The sequence below is a fragment of the Arvicanthis niloticus genome, chromosome 21, assembly GCF_011762505.2.
Source record: "Arvicanthis niloticus isolate mArvNil1 chromosome 21, mArvNil1.pat.X, whole genome shotgun sequence".
Classification (NCBI taxonomy): Eukaryota; Metazoa; Chordata; class Mammalia; order Rodentia; family Muridae; genus Arvicanthis; species Arvicanthis niloticus.
Window position 1 is genome coordinate 21,274,495 of NC_047678.1, and position 21,220 is coordinate 21,295,714.

A 21,220-nucleotide genomic window follows, 5' to 3' on the forward strand; every position below is an offset into this window, starting at 1 on the left:
ACACACACCCCCCAAAAAAAAAAAAAAAACCAGTGGAATGCATCTTCTCAGCAACTCATTTTAGGTCAAGTCTTAACAAATACCTTAAAAAGGTAAAATAATTTATTAAGATCATAATGAGATAAAAATAGAAAGCAACAGAGACTATAAATTCATAGATATTATACCATATGATCGGTGTATCCTTGAAAAAGTGGTCAAAGGAATTTTAAATGTAGGAGAAAATGGGATGCAGCCTAAGAGAGCCATTTGGATAAAGGTATTTCTTTGGAAGAAAAAAATACCTTTGTTTTGGTGTGTGTGTGTGTGTGTGTGTGTGTGTGTGTGTGTGTACTATGTAATGTGCCTATGGAAGCCAGGCAATAATAGAGTCTGCTTTCACCAAGTTGGTCCAAATCCAGTTGTCCAACCAAGCATAAAGCACCCTTGCCCAATTATCCATCTTGCTGGCCCCAACAAAAACATTTCTAAGAAGAAAGTTTTAACATCAGAATTCAAGCCAGATCTAGTCATTCATCCCAACTACTTAGGAGCCTGATGGAGGAAGATAACAAATGAAAGGTGATCCTGGCAACTTAATGAGACTACCTGAAGATAAAACCCCAAAAGAGTTGGGAATAGTGTACAGTTGAACATTTGCCTAGTAGACATGAAATATTTTCATACACACACAAGCATGCACATGAATGCACACACACTCCAAAACAAAGGTATTTTTTTTCTTCCAAAGAAATACCTTTATCCAGATGGCTCTTAGGCTGCATCCCATTTTTTTCCTACATTTAAAATCCCTTGACCACTTTTTCAAGGATACACTGATCATATGGTATAATAGCTATGCAAAATAAAATATTTTGAAGAACCCAAATAACTTGATGTTCTTGATGGTCTTAGGAGAGGAAGTAAAATCCCAAGTAAGGGAGAATAAATAAAAATGGCAGAAACAGTGGAAACAACAACAACAAAAAAAAAACTGTATAAGAATAAGTTTTCAAATGAATTTGTTTTACAGATATAAAAATTGACCAGCCCTTGGGCATACTTATCAAAACAAGACTCAAATCAACAAAACCACATGAAAAAGAAAACATTACAACAGATACTAATAAAATCCATATGATCATTAGGGAAGATTTTGAACATGCTGGGCAGTAGTGGCACACGCCTTTAATCCCAGCACTCAGGAGACAGAGGCAGGCAGAACCCTTGAGTTTGAGGCCAGCCTGAAATACAGATAGCTAGATATCTAGGATAGCCAGAGCTATGAAAAAAAAAAATCTTGTCTTGAAAAACATTTAAAAATAAAAGAAAACCTTCATTCTGAAGGGCTGAAATGGATAAATTTCTAGAAACATATGACCTACCAAAATTTAAAACAAGCCTTATAATGAGAGCCAACACGATCACACAGTGGGCTAAGATGTCTGCTGCCAATGTAGGTTCTTGATCTCCAGAACCTACATTGTATAGAGGCTAGGGATTTCAACCTTCTTTCTACCTTAGAGTTACTACTGTTGTGAAGAAGCACCATGCAACTTGAGGGGCAGGGGAGAGGACTGTTTGGCTTACTTTTCCACATCACTGTTCATTGAAGGAAGTTAGAACAGGAACTCAAGAACCTTGTGGCAGGAGATGAGAGTGAAAGGGTGCTGCTTACTGGCTTGCTCAGCCTGCTTTCTCAGAACCCCAAACTACCAGCTCAGAATGGCTCCACCCATCATGGCTGGGCCCTCCACTTTGAATCACCAATTAAGAAAACGCCCTACAGGCTTGACTACATACGGAGGCATTTCCTTAATTGAGAATCCCTCTTTTCAAATGTCTTTAGCTTGTGTCAAATTAACATAAAACTATCCAGCACGTTCCTCACTTGGAGATAATGAAAAATCTTTAATTAATGCACAGTTGTAGCCTCTAGCTATTGCCGAGAGAAGCCCAGCCTTGTTCAGATGTTTCATGGTTTATATGGGGTTAGGCATTCTCATAATCTTGTGACCATTTTAGGATGATCTTTATCCAGTCCCCCAAAAGAGATTCCACCTCCACCCTCCACCCCCCCACCCCTGCTAAGCAAGTTTAATAGAGTTTAAATATGAAATTTACAGATTCTAGTTAAGACAGTTTTGTCTTTAGCAAACAGAATTTGATGTGTAAGGGGATATTGGTAGTCACTTCTCAAGGGAGGAGCAGATGTTACCCTTTTCTGAAGGCATAAGCAGGTTTACAAAACTAGGTTTACAAAATCAGTGGTTGGTTCAGCTTTGCTGTCTCAGGTCAGAGAGAATGCTTATTGACCTCTTATTCTCATGTAGACTTACATTTCCTAAATAAGCTTGTTAATCACGTAAGCTATCATCTTTTTTTCCTTTTTTTATTGGATATTTTATTTACATTTCAGATGCCATCCCCTTTCCCCAATCCCCTCCCCCCCAGAAAACCCCTATCCCATGCTCCCTTTTCCTTTTTGCTTTTATACATTTTTTAAAATGTTAATCAAAGGCTTTATAAGTTTGGTAATGCTCAATCAGAAGTGTAACCCAATACCCAACCTAGATATATCAACTGTCTTTGACTTGTGGAGACACGTGAACATCTGCCTCCATGCCCCCCCCCCTTCTCTCTCTCATCACCTAGCTTCTCTCCTCCTCTTCTTACTCCTTCTCTTCCTCTCACCTTAGCTCCTCCTACATACCACCCTTCCTGTTAAAATAAAACTTTTCTCTCAAAAATACAATTAGAGCATAATTATACCAATTTGTACCAGTAAGGTACAAGATAGACCTAATACCAAGTCCATCATTTTGTTGACTAACCAGAACCTCTGTCATCTCTCCTAACTAAAACACTTAGTTTTGAACCTGGCTTTTTTTCTTGGCTTTAGAATGAATGTCAGCTGAAAACCATCCACTCAGATCTTTTCTCTCAAAGTAAATAGCCAGGATTGGCTATGAGACTATGTTTTCAACCCTGTCAGAAATCCAGAATGACTGAGTTAACTGAAATTATGGGAAGCACAAAGCATAGCTTCTAAAACTTTGCCAATTTATAGATACTGCTGAACACCTGGACAGTCCCTATACTACCGAACACTGGAGCATCTGATCTTCAGCCTTCTGGCCCAGAGTCATCTGACAGACCTTAGTGGTACAGAATTATTAAGGGCTGATTACTCTGTCTAGGCAGATATAATCAGTCGACTATTCTGCAAGTGTGTCCTTTTCTGGACAGTAATTTGTAGATGGAAAGAGGCAATTTTTGCCTAGTGGCTGTCTCACCACAACTGGAGTAACTCCAAAGATGCTCAATTTCTTCTTAGAAGTAAGCTATCATCTTTAATGGTTTCTTTTTGGAGCCAATTGCTTTCATATAAGCTTCATTAGAATTCTGCATTACAATTTCATATAAGCATTAAAATTCTTATGCATCGGGAGCCAGACATCCAAGGGTTCGCCTGCTGTGTTAGTAGTAGGTGGGTTCAGAAGTCAATACCATTTGTAACTTAGTAATTTCTGTGAAATAATGACCTGGTCTAGGCCGCTTAAGATGCAAGGCAGAAATAGACTCAAAATGATTGGGAGGAAAGGCCTTGCTAAAGGCACCAGCCAAGTCTCCAGTTTCAGCCTTTTAGCAGTTTAACCACACCTCTGACCGCTGATCTATTGGCACTGGGCAGCATTGCTCCTTTAAGGATGCCGTCCTTCCTTCTCTGCTTTTCACAGATTTAGGCTTCTTCTGTTCTCCAGGGGGGAATGATGTGAGGGTGGGGAGAGGATAGTGGGGGGGGGGGGGGGTAGGTGCAGTCACTGCCTCATAGAAGCATGAGGAGGGGGATGGGATAGGAGGTTTCTGGGTGGTGGGAGGAAGTAGGCTAAGAGGATAAAATCTGAAATGTAAATACTACAACCAATTTTAACAAGCGGGGGGAAAAAAAGTCTTCAGAACCAACATCTTAAAAAAAAAAAATGTCAGCCCCCTGGGGGTGGGAAATTTTTTTTTTCTTGATACTAAAACTTGTTCTGAGAATTGTATATTGCAGAATACACAGCCTTGGTGTATCTACTCATCAAGCATACTGAGCAGACCTGCCCAAACCTCTGATGTCCTGGAATTCCATCTGGATTCAGTGAAGACATAGCATTAGAGGCTTATCAACTTACTCTCCCCCCCAACCCCTCTTCTAAAATCTCAACGCCCTTAATCAGCATGAAGAAGTTAAAGAAGAGTCAGCGCCCCTATTCCCTGAGCTTGGGGACTAATGTGGTTAATAATGGTCTGTCTTTCTAGGGACAAGTAGTGGTTTTGTTGGAACAGGGGGGATTAGCTAGGACTTATTGCATAGCCATAACCTATTGGTAGAAATCTGTATAATTATTATCAAGATGAAGTTATAATTTCTTAAATGGTACAAAATTTACTTTGATCTCAAATTTAAGGTTTTCATTGGTACAAGCCTCTTATTAATATAAAAATGAGATGAATATTGATACGCTCATGGGCATTGTGCCTGTATAACACATTTAGGAATACAATGCCTAGACCCAACCCTTTTTTAACCTTTTTTAACTGATTTGGGACGCTTAACCTATGAGTTAAGGGACTATAGCAAATTCATATTTTTGAGTTTATTGTTAGGGTGTTTCCCATATTTTATTTAGAAATAGCTGAGAGGAGTGAACAGACAACAGTCCAGGTTACCTTACATGGATAGTTGGTTTTCAAAACATCAGAAGTCCATAGAACTGATGCTACAAATACTTATATATTAATGTTCATATTGATTAGAGACCTGTCTGCTCCTGACAGCTTCCTGTCGTGGATTCTAAGAAGAAATTGAGCATCCTTGGAGTTACTCCAGTTGTGTGGTAATAGCCACTAGGCAAGAATTGCCTCTCTCCATCTACAGACAAATTACTGTCCACAAAAGGACACACATGCAGAATAGTCGACTGATTATATCTGCCTAGACAGAGTAATCAGTCCTTAATAATCCTGCATCACCAAGGTCTGTCAGATGATTCTGGGCCAAAAAGCTGAAGATTTGATGCTCTAACGTTCGGTAGTATAGGGGCTTTTCAGGTATTCAGAGGTCTCTATAAATTGGCTAAGTTTTAGAAGCTATGCTTTGTGCTTCCCACAATTATAGTTAACTCAGTCATTCTGGATTTCTGATGGGGTTGAAAACTTACAGCTATTTACCATAAGAGAAAAGATTTGAGTGGATGGTCATCAGCTGACATTCATCCTAAAGCCAGGTTCAGAACTAAATGTTTTAGTTAGGATAAATGACAGAGGTGCTGGTTAGTCAACAAAAGGATGGATGGGGTATTAGGACTATCTTGTACCTCACTGGTACAAATTGGCATAATTATGCTCTAATTGTATTTTGAGAGAAAAGTTTCATTTTAACAGGAAGGGTGATGTGTAGGAGGAGTTAAGGTAGGAGGAGTACTGAGAGGAAGAAAAGGAGTAAGAAGAGGAGAAGGAGGAGAGGAGAAGCTAGGTGATGAAAGAGAGAAAGAGGGGGGAGACAGGGAGGCAGATATTCATGTATCTCCACCAGTCAAAGATAGTTGTTATATCTAGGTTGGTCAGTGGGTTACACCTCTGATTGAACAATTCCAAACTTATAACGCTTATGATTAACATTATTTAAAAAAATGTATAAATGCAAAAAGGAAAAGGGGGCATGGGATAGGGGTTTTCTAAGGGGGGGGAATGGGGAAAGGGGATGGCATCTGAAGTGTAAATAAAATATCTAATAAAAAAAAATCTTTATTGTCATGGTAGAAAATGGACAAAGCTATACCTTGTGTTCTCAGGGCGGGCCTGAGGTTAAATACCTTTTGCCAGGAGGAGGGTCTGGGAAGGAATGTTTAATTGACTACGCCCTCTGGCCTTTATTATGGAGATGTCTTGAGGCTCTGTGGTCTATAGTCACTCCCTCTACCTGTACTACGTGACTGATGACCACAAACCTCTCTTTGGAAGGGGCTGTAGAGGGCTGTGGCTATGTGAAAGGAACCAGGGGTCCCAGGAGCAACTCCAAACTCCTACCCTCCTTTTAGGGTCTCCAGGGTTCCAAACAAGCTCTACTAAGTACCCAGCTGCCTTTCACAGCCCACAGCTCACAGCCCACCGCCCACCGCCCACCGCCCACCGCCCACCGCCCCACAGGCTCTGTGTTGTTCTAAAGCTTCATCTGCCTCTATCCTGACCTCTATAGCTGGGCTAGACCAATCACTGAAGTGTATTTCTATATTGTTGTGAAGACCCCCAAACTCGGGAGACCCTTCCTCAAGTCTCAGGAAATCATGACCACCCCAAAACCACAAGAAACCATACCTGGATGCAATCAGCAGAGGTTTATTGGGGAGTTGGCTAGCCAAGGTCAAAACTGCTTGTCCATGCAGGAACAGAATTTTGACAAAAGGCCCGAAAGCTGAGGGTTTTTTTAATAGCATGTGGTGGGGAAAGGAAGGCATTTTCGCGTGGTTACACATGATTGGTTGCATTTTTGTGCGGTTACACATGATTGGTTGTTTTACAAATTTTGAACATAACACTGGGAAGAAAGGGAGGGAGGGGTAGACGAAGGGAGGGAGGGATAACCAAGAACAGTGGAACATTCCAGAGGAATCCAGCCCAAATGATTTAGAGCCACGTTAAAATTACTCTGCATACTCATTCTTCTCAAAAATGTAGCTTTACCACGTCACTGTGCCTTACCCTGTCATTACCAACTATTTCAGGTTAAATATTTCTCACTTTCTCCAGTCACAGCCCCACCTAGATGACTTATATCCTTTTTGTGGTCAGGAATGTGTCTTCCTGCTTTGGGCTTTTCCACCCACAGGTGGGGTCTACTCCCTGAGGCTTGAGGAATGTAACCCAGCAAGTGTCCTCTGATTCAGGGATAATGTCCTCCACCTGGAATGTGTCCCAGGGCAGTGAAGGCCTGAAATCTTATTTTCAGTTCCGAGTTCTGGAACTTGCACTTTTTCTGCTCAGGTCTAAGGGCAAAGAAAAAGTCTACATATATTTCATAAAATGGTCTTATAAATTTTTCACTCTACAATTGGGTTTTTTTTTTTTAAGATTTTATGTGTATTAGTACACTGTCACTGTCTTCAGACACACCAGAAGAGAACTTTGGATCCCATTACAGATGGTTGTGAGCCACCATGTGGGTGCTGGTAATTGAACTCAGGGCCTCTGGAAGAGCAGCCAGTGATCTTAACCACTGAGCCATCATCTCTCCAGCCCTGAAGTGTGTTTCTCTCTGATGTTCCTCCAATCCTCAGGACTCCCAGTCCCATTGCTGAGGGGATGAGAACAGCAGCTCTTTTAATCCTGTCATGGGCTTCTACTAGCAATGTGAGAGCTAGATTACATTGAGCCGTATCAGCTGCAGACTTGTATAAAGTGTAAAGTCCTGTCCAATCAGGAGGGAGGCCTGTGTTCCACACAGAGTACAATGGCCTGTCTCTGCCCAGTTTTTAACTAGAAACAACTTGGTTTAGTGCCGGTCTAGAGGTCAGGTCAACGACATAATTATATAGCTTTTAACATTCCCATAAATACTTCTCCTAAAGCGTTGTAAACAACACAGAGGCTGTGTTGATAATGTAACTTTTCAAGGTGAGTACTTGTGGCTATTTCCCTTTGTGGAAAGATCCCCTACATTTATGCATAAGAAAGATTCTGAGCTCACTCTGCTCTTCATATTCCTAAAACATTTTGGATGGCCTATAGGCACAATTTTTATTTTATTTTATTTTATATTTTATTTATATTTCAGATGCCATCCCCTTCCCCATTTCCCCTCCCTAGAAAACCCCTGTCCCATGCCCCCCCTTTCCTTTTTGCTTTTATACATTTTTTTTTAATGTTAATCAAAGGATTTATAAGTTTGGTAATGCTCAATCAGAAGTGTAACCCAATACCCAACCTAGATATATCAACTATCTTTGACTGGTGGAGACATGTGAACATCTGCTTCCATGCCCCCTCTTTCTCTCTCTCATCACCTAGCTTCTCCTCTCCTTCATCTTCTCTCCTTACTCCATCTCTTCCTCTCAGTACTCCTTCCCACTTAGCTCCTCCTACATATCACTCTTCCTGTTAAAGTAAAACTTTTCTCTCAAAATACAATTAGAGCATACTTATTCCTAAAGGCACAAATTTTTTACAACCTACTTTTTTTCTCTTTTTTTCTTGGTTATTTTATTTATTTACATTTCAAATGTTATCTCCCCGGTTTCTGCTCCACAAACCACCATCCCCTTCCCCTTCCCCCTGCCTCTATGAGGGCACCCCACACACACACCTGGCCACCCACTCCCACCTAACTACCCTAACATTCCCCTACCCTAGGTCATTGAGCCTCCACAGGACCAAGGGCCTCTCCTCCTATTGATGCCAGATAAGGCCATCCTCTGCTACATATCCAGCTGGAGCCATGGGTACTCTTTGGTTGGTGGTTTAGTCCCTGGGAGCTCTGGGGGGTCTGGCTGGTTGATATTGTTGTTCTTCCTATGGGGTTGCAAACCCCTTCAGCTCCTTCTGTCCTTGCCCTAACTTCTCCATTGGGGTGCCTGTGCTCAGTCCGATGTTTGGCTACAAGCATCTGCATCTGTATTGGTCAGGCTCTGGCATAACCTCTCAGGAGGCAGCTATATAAGGCTCTTGTCAGCACGTGCTTCTTGACATCAGCAATAGTGTCTGGGTTTCGTATCTACAGATGGGATGGATCCCTAGGTGGTGCAGTCTCTGGATGGCCTTTCCTTCAGTCTCTGCGTTTCCTTTTGACAGGAGGAATTCTAAATTAATATTTTTGAGGTGGATGGGTGGATAACAGTAGGAGACTTTAACACCCTACTCTCACCGATGGACAGATCATGGAAACAGAAACTAAACAGAGACACAGTGAAACTAACAGAAGTTACTAACCAAATAGATTTAACAGATATCTATAGATCTAAAGCAAAAGAATATACCTCCTTCTCAGCATCTCATAGTACCTTCTCCAAAATTGACCATATAATCAGACACAAAACAAGCCTCAACCAATACAAGAAGATTGAAATAATCCCATGCATCATATCAGATCACCACGGACTAAGGCTGGTCTTCAACAACAACAAAAACAACAGAAAGCCCATATACACATGGAAGCTGAACAACTATCTACTCTATGATAACTTGGTCAGGGAAGAAGTAAAAAAGGAAATTAAAGACTTTTTAGAATTTAACGAAAATGAAGGCACAACATACCCAAACTTATGGGACACAATGAAAGCAGTGCCTAAGTGCCTCCATAAAGAAATTGGAGAGAGTAAACACTAGCAGCTTAACAGCACAGCTAAAAGCTCTAGAACAAAAAGAAGCAAATACACCCAAGAGGAGTAGACGGCAGGAAATAATCAAACTCAGGGCTGAAATCAACCAAGTAGAAACAAAGAGAAGTATACAAAGAATTAACAAAACCAGGATCTGGTTCTTCGAGAAAATCAACAAGATAGATAAACCCTTAGCCAGACTAACCAGAGGGCACAGAGACAGTATCCAAATTAATAAAATCAGAACTGAAAAGGGAGACATAACAACAGAAGCTGAGGAAGTTAAAAAAAAATTATCAGATCCTACTACAAAAATCTATACTCAACAAAACTGCAACCTACTTTTAATAATGGTTCAACCTCTCCTCTAGCCCCCCACCCAGCAGAGATAAAAAAGTTGTTAGAATATGAAGAAAATGGACCTGTTCAGCAATAGTTCTCTAGGGGGTGAGCTCCATCTTCTTTCTCAGCAGTTCAGTCCTGTAGCAAACACCAAATACAACTCTGCAGCTGCAGACCAGTCCCCTAGGCGGGCAGATATCACACAGCAACAGGCAGCTACCGTCAGTCCCTTCGGCAAGCAGACAACACCAGGCACGAACACTAACCAACCTGAGGCGAGGCCACAGAAGCATCAAGCTGCCACAGGAGCATCACTAGCAGTTCTGTGGCATGTTTCTCTCAGTGATGGTGACACCACAAGTTGAGCTGCATGTCGTTAGTGAAGAACAGCTCGAGGCCTAGCAGACCAGTGTTCAGTGCTCGTCTCTCACGGTCTGTGGGGTCGTATTTATACTCCTTCAGCAGAGCTCTTTTCACATGTTTCCTATATCAAAACATATTTTCACCTGTGTCTGCTTAAGGAAAACATTCTTTCACCTGTCTGCTTTAGCAAGCCATCCTTTCACCTGTGTGCCCCAGCAAACCATCATTTGACATAACTGACTTTCCAAAGAAACCATAAGTTTCCACTTCAATGGCCCTTATGTCTAGCATTGGGAAAATCCTCTTTCGGTATGGACGTGTTACTGCAAATGTAGCCTCATATTCATTTGAAGAGACTTATAAGGCCCTGTTTTGTGTCCAGGAGACTATTCATCTCATCTACAAGAATAAGCGGTTATCTGGGAACATAACCGGGCATGAATCATTGGAGAAAGCAAATAACTGCAGTCAGCATAACTTATTTCTAAGTACAGCAGGACTAACAACCAAGCTCCAACCCCAGGCCCCACGATGGCTAGCCCTACGGATAGAAACCGCTGAAGTCAACAGTACTGTGAATCCAGAGGGAAGAAGGGCATTGTGATCCCCATTTCCACTTGTCCCCTGTTGTATCCCTCAAGCTTTGACCAAGCATAGATGCTCTTGGTTTCCAGGTTAGCAACAGGAGCAGGGCTGCAGAGTTCCTCAAACTCCCACTGGGCATTCATATTCTTGATTTTATATATTATTATATATATTATATATTATTTCAGATTAGTAAGAGTCAAACTTGTTATAATTTAACTGCTTTAGGTTTAATTTTGACCTTTTCGCCAAGCAGTGGTGGCGCACACCTTTAATCCCAGCACTTGGGAGGCAGAGGCAGGCGGATTTCTGAGTTTGAGGCCAGCCTGGTCTACAGAGTGAGTTCCAGGACAGCCAGGGCTACACAGAGAAACCCTGTCTCGAAAAACAAAAACAAAAAAAAATTTTTTTTGACCTTTTCATAACATACACCTAATATATATAATGGGAAATAGAACTTGAACTCTCCTTGCAGTCTTGTCTCTATTCATAAGTAACATTTATATTTGCATAATTATAAATCTAGTTCTAGGTATATTAGAGACAATTATTAACTCATATCTTAATTACCTTTCTTTCACTAATTCTTAAAACACTAGAAACTATGTTAAGATTGTGAACCTTATAACAATTTTAAATTTAGTTTTAGTACCAAAATAAAGTTCAAACCATAAATACAAACCTTAAAGGGACTGGTGACCTTCTTTTCCTGATTCTTTTCTAGTGTGCCTATTGCTGGAATTTCCAACACCAATAAGCCCGTATAAAAAACACACAATCCAGTTATTACAATTACAAGCTATGAGCCTAGATTGGGCAGATCTAACCCTATGCTAACTTATCCCCCAGCTATAAGACCCCTTGTTACTTGCAGTTTCTCCTGGCCACATGGTTCTCCTCCATCATGGCTGCCTCCTCTTCCTCTTCAGTTCTCTCTCCTTCCCCTCTGCCTCTCTACCTGCCTCCACTCTCAAAACCTCCAATCCCACCTTGACCCCTCCTCACCCTTGCCCAATCACAGGTGCTAGCCCTTATTGACCAGTTAAAATTGGAAGAAGGTTCACATGAGATCACTTGAGTATGTGATTAACTGTTCATCCAGGGCAGCCCCTCCTAAGAAAACAGAATTAACATCAGAATACAAACAGCATCAGCACCACCCACAGTATGTGCCTTTATCTAAAAGTTCAGTAGATTAGACATTAGCTTGACGGTTTTCTTTCATGTATTATATAAATTTTATATTCCAGTTCTGATATCAAAAACCCTTTAGAGCGAAAGGAAGCTTTTTCAATATTTATTATCTCTAAAACCTGAAGTGTGGCTTCATTCCTTTTTAGAATTTATTTTTTCTTAAAACTGGCACTTTCATTTACTTGGTAATTATCATCTATAACGTAAGACTTCCAGGAATGTCAATATCTGGTATTAACGTGCAAGATCATGTTCATCATGAGGAATGTAACTACAGGAGAGGGGTTCACAAGATGTTCATAGGATGGAAGTGGTCAGTTTGACAAAGTTAATAAAGACATGAGAGATTAGACTGACATCAAAGTCAGGTTTTTCTAACATGAATACATCTTCATAACCTTAGAAACGTTAATAAACTCTAGTTGGTAAAGTGCATCACCCTCGAGTCTGACTTGCTATAAACTTTGTATAACTTAGACCTTCTGTGACTTGGCTTTAAATTTTATTGTGCCCATTGTTAGATTTTACTTTAGGACAAAATTATATATATATATATATATATATATATATATATATATATATATATATATGTGTGTGTGTGTGTGTGTGTGTGTGTGTGTGTGTGTGTGTATGTTATCCTTATCTAAAATATTTAACTAACCCTTTTTACTAAAGATATAACCGTGTGTGTGTGTTTTCTTTCTTTTTCTGTCACTTTCTGTCTCTCTCTCTGACATTTCATGTTTTTCTATTGTCTCCCAGATCCTGGGTGAATTCATATTCCAGCAAGAGCCTTAGAGCTGTTGATGAATTTAAATGAGGAACATCTTTATAAACAAGAACAGGAACAAGTGCTCAGAGAGCTAAAGATCGTGACGTGTTAACTCATAGTTGTAGCTTTAAGTGAAAGGCCGCATCCATTGGTGTCTTTTCATGTCCCTTGGCTACACTGTAAGAAGCAGCGTTTGACTTTAAAGGGTCACCCTCAGATATCTGTGTTAATAAGATTACTGGTACAAGACAGTTGGCCTCGTGATCAAGCAGGATCAAGCTGACAGCGGTCCTTGCTTTTACTAGTGTGTAGGCGGCCCTAGATAGACTGGGGATGACCAACTGCTCTAAAGCCTACACCAAGTGGGCAGTGGTGGTGCAGCACTTTAATCCCAGTACTCAGGAGGCAGAGGCAGGCAGATCTCTTGTGAGTTTAAGGCCAGCCTGGTCTACAGAGAGAGCTGCAGGATAGCCAGGGCTAAACAGAGAAACCCTGTGTCTTAGAAACCCTGTGTTTTAGTCAGGTTTCTATCCCTATACAAAACATCATGACCAAGAAGCAAGTTGGGAAGGAAAGGGTTCATTCATATTACACTTCCACATTGCTGTTCATCACCAAAGGAAGTCAGGACAGAAACTCAAGCAGGTCAGGAAGCAGGAGCTGATATAGAGGCCATGGAGGGATGTTACTTACTAGATTGCTTTTCCTGGCTTGCTCAGCTTGCTTTCTTATATAACCCAGGACTACCAGCCCAGGGATGGCACCACCCACAATGGGCCCTCTGACCCTTGATCACTAATTGAGAAAATGCCTTACAGCTGGATCTCATGGAGGCATTTCCTCAAGGGAGGCTCCTTTCTCAGTGATAACTCCAGCTTGTGTCAAGTTGACACACAAAACCAGCCAGTATACCCTGTCTTCATAAACAAATAAACAAAACTAATCAATAATCAATTTGTATGAACCTGCAGATGGGAACATTCAACCTGAAAAAATTCAACAAGTATTCTCTTTTTAAATATTTCTGTTAACATCTATTTTATTTTATTTTATTTTATTTTGAGATAGGGTCTCACTATGTAACCTTAGCTTTCCTGGAACTCACTATGTAGCTCAAACTGACCTTGAACTTGCAGAAATTCCCTTTGTCTCTGGTTTAAGGGCTTAAAGGTATGTACCACCATGTCTGCCTTGGCCTTCTTTTAAAATTTACCAGTATCTATAAACTAGAGAACATTAAACAAAAAACAGTAGCAAAAACAAACAAACAAACAAAAACCCCTGGATATTTAAAGTGATAGTATCAGGCTATTCTTTTTTCTCAGTTTTTCTACGTCACTGGAGAAAACTAACTCCTGAAAATTGTGTGTATGTGCATAGGTGTGCACCCACATACACATACATGAAAAAATGTTAAATTTTGTCAAGCACTTTATGTCTTTATTGAGATGATCATTTGATTTAGCTATTTATGTGGCATGTAGTTATGTTTATATATATTTAGATCATATATGTTTGTATATGAACATATAAACATGTATGTATTTATATATGTATATATATAATGTATATGTGTGTTTATAGATACTATATGTGTGTGCATGTTTATATATACACTGTGTGTGCCTGTTTTGTTTTTTATCTGTAATAATCGGGAAAATAGTCAACAACAACAATAAAAAGCCCAGAACTAGAGAATTTTACTGAATTCTGTGCCTTTTAAGAATTCAAATCTACTGTGAGGATAGCATTAGTCTTATACAAATATAATAAAAATAAAGTATGTTACTAATGTCATAGACACTGACATTCTTATAATAAACTTAAAACTGAATTCAAAAATACATCATGAGCATAGTGGTTTCAGTCCAGAGATGTGAAGATGGTTTCATGAACATAATATATGTCACATAGACAAATCAAATTATAACATCTCAATAAAAGTGTAAAGTGCTTCACAAAATTCAACATTTCTTCATGAAACTCAAAAATAGCAGAAATAATATATTTTGACATATGTAACAAACATACAGCCAATATCATACTCAGTGGGGAAAATGGCATTTTCTCTCAAATCAGCAATGAGACAAGGTTATCCCATCTATAATTTTACTTAAGAAGCTGCTTAAAATATTAGCCAAAGCAGCAAGAAAATTGGAAATAAATAGGAAATAAAGAAGCCAAAATATCCCAAAGGGATTGTTATATTTAATATAATCCTAAAGACTATACCAAAAACCACTTTTAACAATGTAGCAGAATACAAAATCAATATTCAGAAATCAGTATATAACAATAATAAATAAATAGAGAAAGAAATTGGGAGAAAATTCCATTCACCATACCTTAAAAACAAACAAACAAAAAAGCACACAGAGGGGTGAAGTGAAGACGTCTGTGACAAAAAAGAAGTGAAGGACGTCTGTGACAACTGTAACTACTGAAGAACTTGAAGACACTAGAAGATGTATTTTTATTGTACAGAGGTTTCTTCCTAGTTGAAATTTGAACCATTCCTACCAGGAAGGATGGGAGGGCCTCCTAAGACACAGAAAGTAATCAATTCACAAGTCTCAGGATGTTCCAGAAACTAACAAAATTCACAGGTCTTCTCCCCAATATTTCTGTGTAGACACAGAAAATTTGATGGAGAAAAAAAGGCAGAGTTGCCTGGAGAAGGCTCTGGTCAGCCAAGTTGCCTATGAGAGTGAGTGAATCCGACTCTGGGGTTGTAAATTTCATGAGTTATCACATATTTAGGAGTGGGCTTTTCAGTGATGCATCTGTTTTTGAGTTGTCCCTGCTCCTGTAAGTAACCCCTCATCCACACTCCTAACCCCAATAAACTCACTGGTTCACCAAGCTGGACTTCTGTAGAATCCTTACTTTGCTCTGTTGGTCTCTCTCTGGGCTGAGCAGACTGTTGCTCATGTTTCCCCAGAAAATCTCTCACAATTTCCCATATGATTAATAGGCAGAATATTTTTTAAATGGTTATATATACCAAAAGTGATTTACAGATTCAGTACGATCTCCATGAAAATTTCAATTGCACTCTTTGAAAGAATGGAGAGAACTAGAGGAAGGTATGTAATGTTCAGCTCTGGCTGACTGTGTGAGCGCATCCATGTGATGGTTTATATATGCTCGCCCCAGGGAGTGGCACTATTAGAAGACACGGCCCTATTCCAGTAGGTGTGGCCTTTTGGAATAGGCGTGGCACTGTGGGTGTGGGCTTTAAGACCCTCATCCTAGCTGCCTGGAAGCCAGTATTCTGCTAGCAGCCTTCAGATGAAGATGTAGAACTCTCAGCTCCTCCTGCACCATGCCTGCCTGGATGCTGCCATGTTCTTGGCTTGATGATACTGAACTGAACCTTGAACCTGTAAGCCAGCCCCAATTAAATGTTGTCCTTAGAAGACTTGCCTTGGTCATGTTGTCTGTTCACAGCAGTAAAACCCAAACTAAGACAACCCATATGCCATACAAGCAAGCAGAATTAAGCACACATGAAAACAATAACGAATTACACTTGTTTCATCTCACCATCAAGACCACAGATGATGGCAGATGCTGGGAAGTGTGCAAGGAAAGAGGAATCTTTATCTACTGCTGGTGGTAACAGAAACAACAACAAACCAGACTCTGAGACCCATCATAGACTCCATCTTCATCTTCTCGCCCAAGCAGACTGATTCCTCTTTGCTTCTGGCCACTATAGCTGCCTTTTAGGTCCAAAGCAGAACCCTAAAATGACAGTGCTAGTGACCTTGTCCTACACAAAACAGCTTTGGTCAGGAAAACAGGATAGTTATTTAATAGACCTCATGGCTGGTTTCTGTTTACCAGGAACCTCCCTTAATCTGACCCAAAGGTCAACTACCTCAGGCAAGGGCACCTAGATTAAAGACCCAGCACCCTATTGACTGTCATAGAAGATCTGTTTGCTTTTCTGCCATTATGCTCTTCTCTGTGTCCCCCAAAAGATAGCCTTAGCAGTTTGATCCCCAGTAAACCTATCTACCCATGGAGCAGTCTAGTTAAATTCTTTCACTATGCCCTGCCCTCAGTTACACTGCCCACTGACAGCAGCTTGTCTAATCCCTGACACTGTTCCTTGTGTTCTCTTTGGGACATCTGCTTTCCCAGGACTTGGCTCCAGGCTGATACAAATTCACATATGGTAAAAGGTGTGAGACCACTTCCGGATTTGAAGACCTAAAAACCCACCAATCCCTGAGCATGAAAACCCACCAATTCCTGAGCACAAAATCCTACCAATTGGCTTGAAATCTTACTAATCTCCACCCTGGAGACCTCCACCCTGGAAAATTCTTCCCCTAAGAAACCCTAAATAAGCCTGTCTCCTGCTCAGTTCTCTGCTGTCTCTCACCCAAGCAAAAGGAGACACACTCTTTTGTCTTTCCAATAAATCTCTTGGGTGAGGTTTGGTATGATTCTGTGGTATTCCTTGATTCCCAACTTCCAGGAAGCCTTTTCCCTTGATGGTTGCAACACTTCCATAGGTTTCCTTCAGAGCTATAACACTTCCACTGGGGAAGCCTTTTTCCCTTACAGCTGTAACATTTACAACATAAGCCTTCCAAGTCTAACCATTTAAAAGTGTCAGCTTTCTTTGGTACCTGGATAGCGTTGGAGGCACATAGCTAAAAAAAACTCTTAAGTTCCTTCTGGAAGCCAGTAAATATATCATATAAAGTAATATGTTAAAATTAAAGCAAAATAAAAACCTAAAGACAAAAACAAACAAAATACTATAGAGATCTGGTGTTACCTCCTTACTATAAAGTGTACCCCCCATCCCTTGCTGGCACAAAGAAGTTCATGTGTACCACCATTTTGGTGTATGCCATGTGGGGTTTCCAATAACGAAGATGGTGGCAAAGTTATATTGATGTCACCAGTCAAGATGTTGGCCAACCACATGATTGCTTCTTCATGCACTGAGCTCATTACACATCAGGGCACAAGTCCTTGTAAAAGCCACATATAACAGACTAAATGTGGAAAGTTTTACCTATTTCTTTAAAAAAGACACAATAGTTAGGTTAGCATGGATATAGGAAGAGATACCTAGGCAAATTATCAAATTATCAAAGAAACAGAAGAATGAATTTTAGTCTCAACCCAAAACAGTTGAGTGTCCATATCTTACCACAGAAACTGTAACTTCAGATGCCAAGTGCTGTCATCTGGATCATGTTTTAATCTCCCATCAGCCCCAGGAAAATGTTGCTTGGTGCCATTTTATCTCCAGCATTGTGTGAACTAAGATCAGACAATTAGTGACTGGAATTATTGGCTAGAACTTAAGAACTTTGAAAATAAACTTGTTAAAATAGTTCATTCTAATTTAAAATCTTAATAGCCTGTGTGGCACTTTTATCTGGTTAGAAAAGCAGCTGCCAGAAGGCTCATCTAAACAAGTCATATGTACCCACACTGAGACTGCCCTCATCCCTACTCTCAGACCTGACCCAAGGTCTTGTAGAATCTGAGGACCTGGGTAGAGATGGAAAAAAGGGAGAATCCTATGCCCATAGAGAGAAGATAGGAACATAAACTGAAGCTTATAGGCTTTGCTTTATTCAGTTCCTCCTTAGGTTGAGCAGGGACTGTTATATTAAACAGGGTAAGGGAGCCTGGGGACCAGCCAGGGGAATTGGTTTTCCTCTGTGTAAGGAAAATACTTCTTTTCTTTGGTTTCTTTCCATTTTTTCTTTAGTGTTTTTTTTTTCCATCTTGGTTTGTTTTGTGCTCAACACCCCTTTTGTAGGTTTCTCATATTCAGTTTCATGTTAAAAACAAGTCTCAACAACCAGGATGACCTGACTAACAAAGAAATGCTTTGCTATTCCCCACAGCATTTCTGACCTTTGGTCTGTGTTTAGAGAAATCCTGGTCACCACAGTAATTTCCTTGGGTCAGTTCTTTCTGTCTTGTCAAAGACTTCCAATCCCTGGTTTCTTTTGCTGACCTGGTGAGTATCAGAGACTCAGTACACAAGAACAACCAAAATAAGAGCTGATGGGACACATCTCCCCAGGGTGGGACTCTAATCACTCCCTCAAGTGATCTAGGCTCCTGAACGAGCCCCCAAATTATTAGAAATAAGTTCAAGGTTATAAAGAAAGATACCACCGTTCCTACTATAGTGTCTGGACAAAGAAACATTACTCTTGATCAAGAACGCATGCTTAGAAGAACAAACACACTGAGACAGAAAGTGCATCTGGGTTTTATTCTAAGTCAGGTAGTGACTATATCTTTTTCCCATTGGCTGGAGTCCAAGCTTACAGTTTTAATTCAACTGCCTAGTCTGAAAAGAGTTGACACACAGGAAATTAAGGACAAAGAGGTGACTGTTTCAGAGAAAAAAGGTCACTGTTCCAGGCAATCAAATTTCTAGACGACAGTAGGAAGCTTTTGTGTAAACAAAGTTTTTACTGTGAATGGTGGGGGGTGGGAAGGTTAAAACATTTGCACAAAATTCTTACAAGGTGAGAAAAATAAGATTTATTCCTGAACACAAGTTACATAGTATTTGATAGAAAAGACTCATATTTGCTTTTTGGTTTTTTTGTTTGTTTGTTTGTTTGTTTGTTTGTTTGTTTTTTCAAGACAGGGTTTCTCTGTGTAGCCCTGGCTGTTCTGGAGCTCACTCTGTAGACCAGGCTGGCCTTGAACTCAAAAATCCACCTGCCTCTGCCTCCCAAGTGCTGGGATTAAAGGCGTGCGCCACCACTGCCTGGGCTCATATTCCTTCTTACAGTTTGGAGGCTCCATAAGGTAAAACTAAAACCAAAAACAGAACTGTAGTACAAGCCACTTATATCACTGGATATATGCATGAGAGGCTCTACATACGACACAGAAACTCTCTGCACACTCACATATACTGCAGCCTTATTCACAAGAGCCAAGACACAGAATAAGCCGAGTCACCCATCATCCACACAAATAGAGAAACAAAATACATACACAGCAACACAACAGATTAATAGTACAATATTATTAATATACAACAGATTAACACAACAATATTAATAATACAACAGAATGTTAGTATTTATCTATAAAGAAAAATGAAATTGGGACTGGCAAGATGGCTCAGTGGATAAAGGCACTTGCTGCAAATGCAGACAACCTGGGGTGCAATCCCTGGGACCATATAGTTGAAGAGAGACAAGTCCTTCAGATCATCCTCTGATTGTTGTGCAAAGATGTGTACACACACACACACACACACAAGGTGTGAAAAAGATGAGGACTGACACTGTCTCCTGACCTTTGCATGCAAACTGTCATGCATGTACACCTGTGCTCACATTAACACACATACATATACACAAAAGATACATTTTTTTAATGCCATAGATACCAATATGCTGCCTCAGAAGGAAAGCCCGATTAGGATGATAACAGAAGAGAAAGATGATCTGAAGAGTATGTAAAAAGTTTATATCAAAAGAAAACAACAAATCTTGAAGGAGTAGAGGAAGCTGAGTGAGTGATATCCCTGAAGGTTTATTTTGACACGGGCATGACCTGTCCAGGACATCAATCCCAATTGGCTCATAGGAAGTTGCCAGGTGGGCCCAGCTCCTGAGAAATGATGACGATTTTCTGGAAAGGCCAAGTGTGTGTGAAAACACTAGCAACCATTAGCAAAGCTTCCTCCTGGTTGTGTAATCCTGAGACTGCTCACTTACAGAGATCTACAGACTAGCGAGCCCTTTCTCCATGCTCTAACTAGTAAGCACACTCAGAGCCCAAGTTGTAGTGGCAGTGTTAGTGAAGCCACCTGACCCAAGCTTCACTGCACATGAGGCTGTTCCATCTGCCCTTCATTTCCCCAGCCAGGGTTCCAGGGCCCAAGCCACGTGGTTCACTTTGGGGACAGAAGCACTGGGCTAGGTCTCCATTACTGTGACAAAATGCCTCAGAGAATCAACTTCAAAAGACAATTCAGGTATACAAAGGTGTGATGGTTTGTATATGCTTGGCCCAGGGAGTGGCACTGTTGGGAGGCATGGCCTTGTGGGCCTGGGTTTTAATACCCTTGTCCTAGCTGCCTGGGAGCCAGTATTCTGCTAGCAGCCTACAGATGAAGATGTAGAACTCTCAGCTCCTCCTGCACCATGCGTGCCTGGACACTGCCATGTTCCTGCCTTGATCATACTGGTCTGAACCTCTGAACCTGTAAGCCAGCCCCAATTAAATGTTGTCCTGTTCACAACAGTAAAACCCTAAGACAGAAGGGCTTGCAGATTCAGTGGCTCTGAACCACACCTTCAGTAAAAGACAAGGAACAAGAGTGAAGCTTGAAGCTTTGCTTGCACTTACCATTGCATAGTTACAGCGTGCTATGTGCTCCAGGCCTGAGCAAACAAGGGCTCTGGGTTTGAGATCATAGCCTGGCTTAACATCTGTGTGCCAAGACACAAGAATGAAATGGCTTATAACTAGGACTAGGAATCAGAAGTACTAGAATTTGTCATTTTTAAACACATATTTCTACATGCACTCTGCCCTACATATAAACATTGCAATGGTTTGAATAGAACAGGTACCCACTCACACATGTACTGAGGGTTTAGTTACC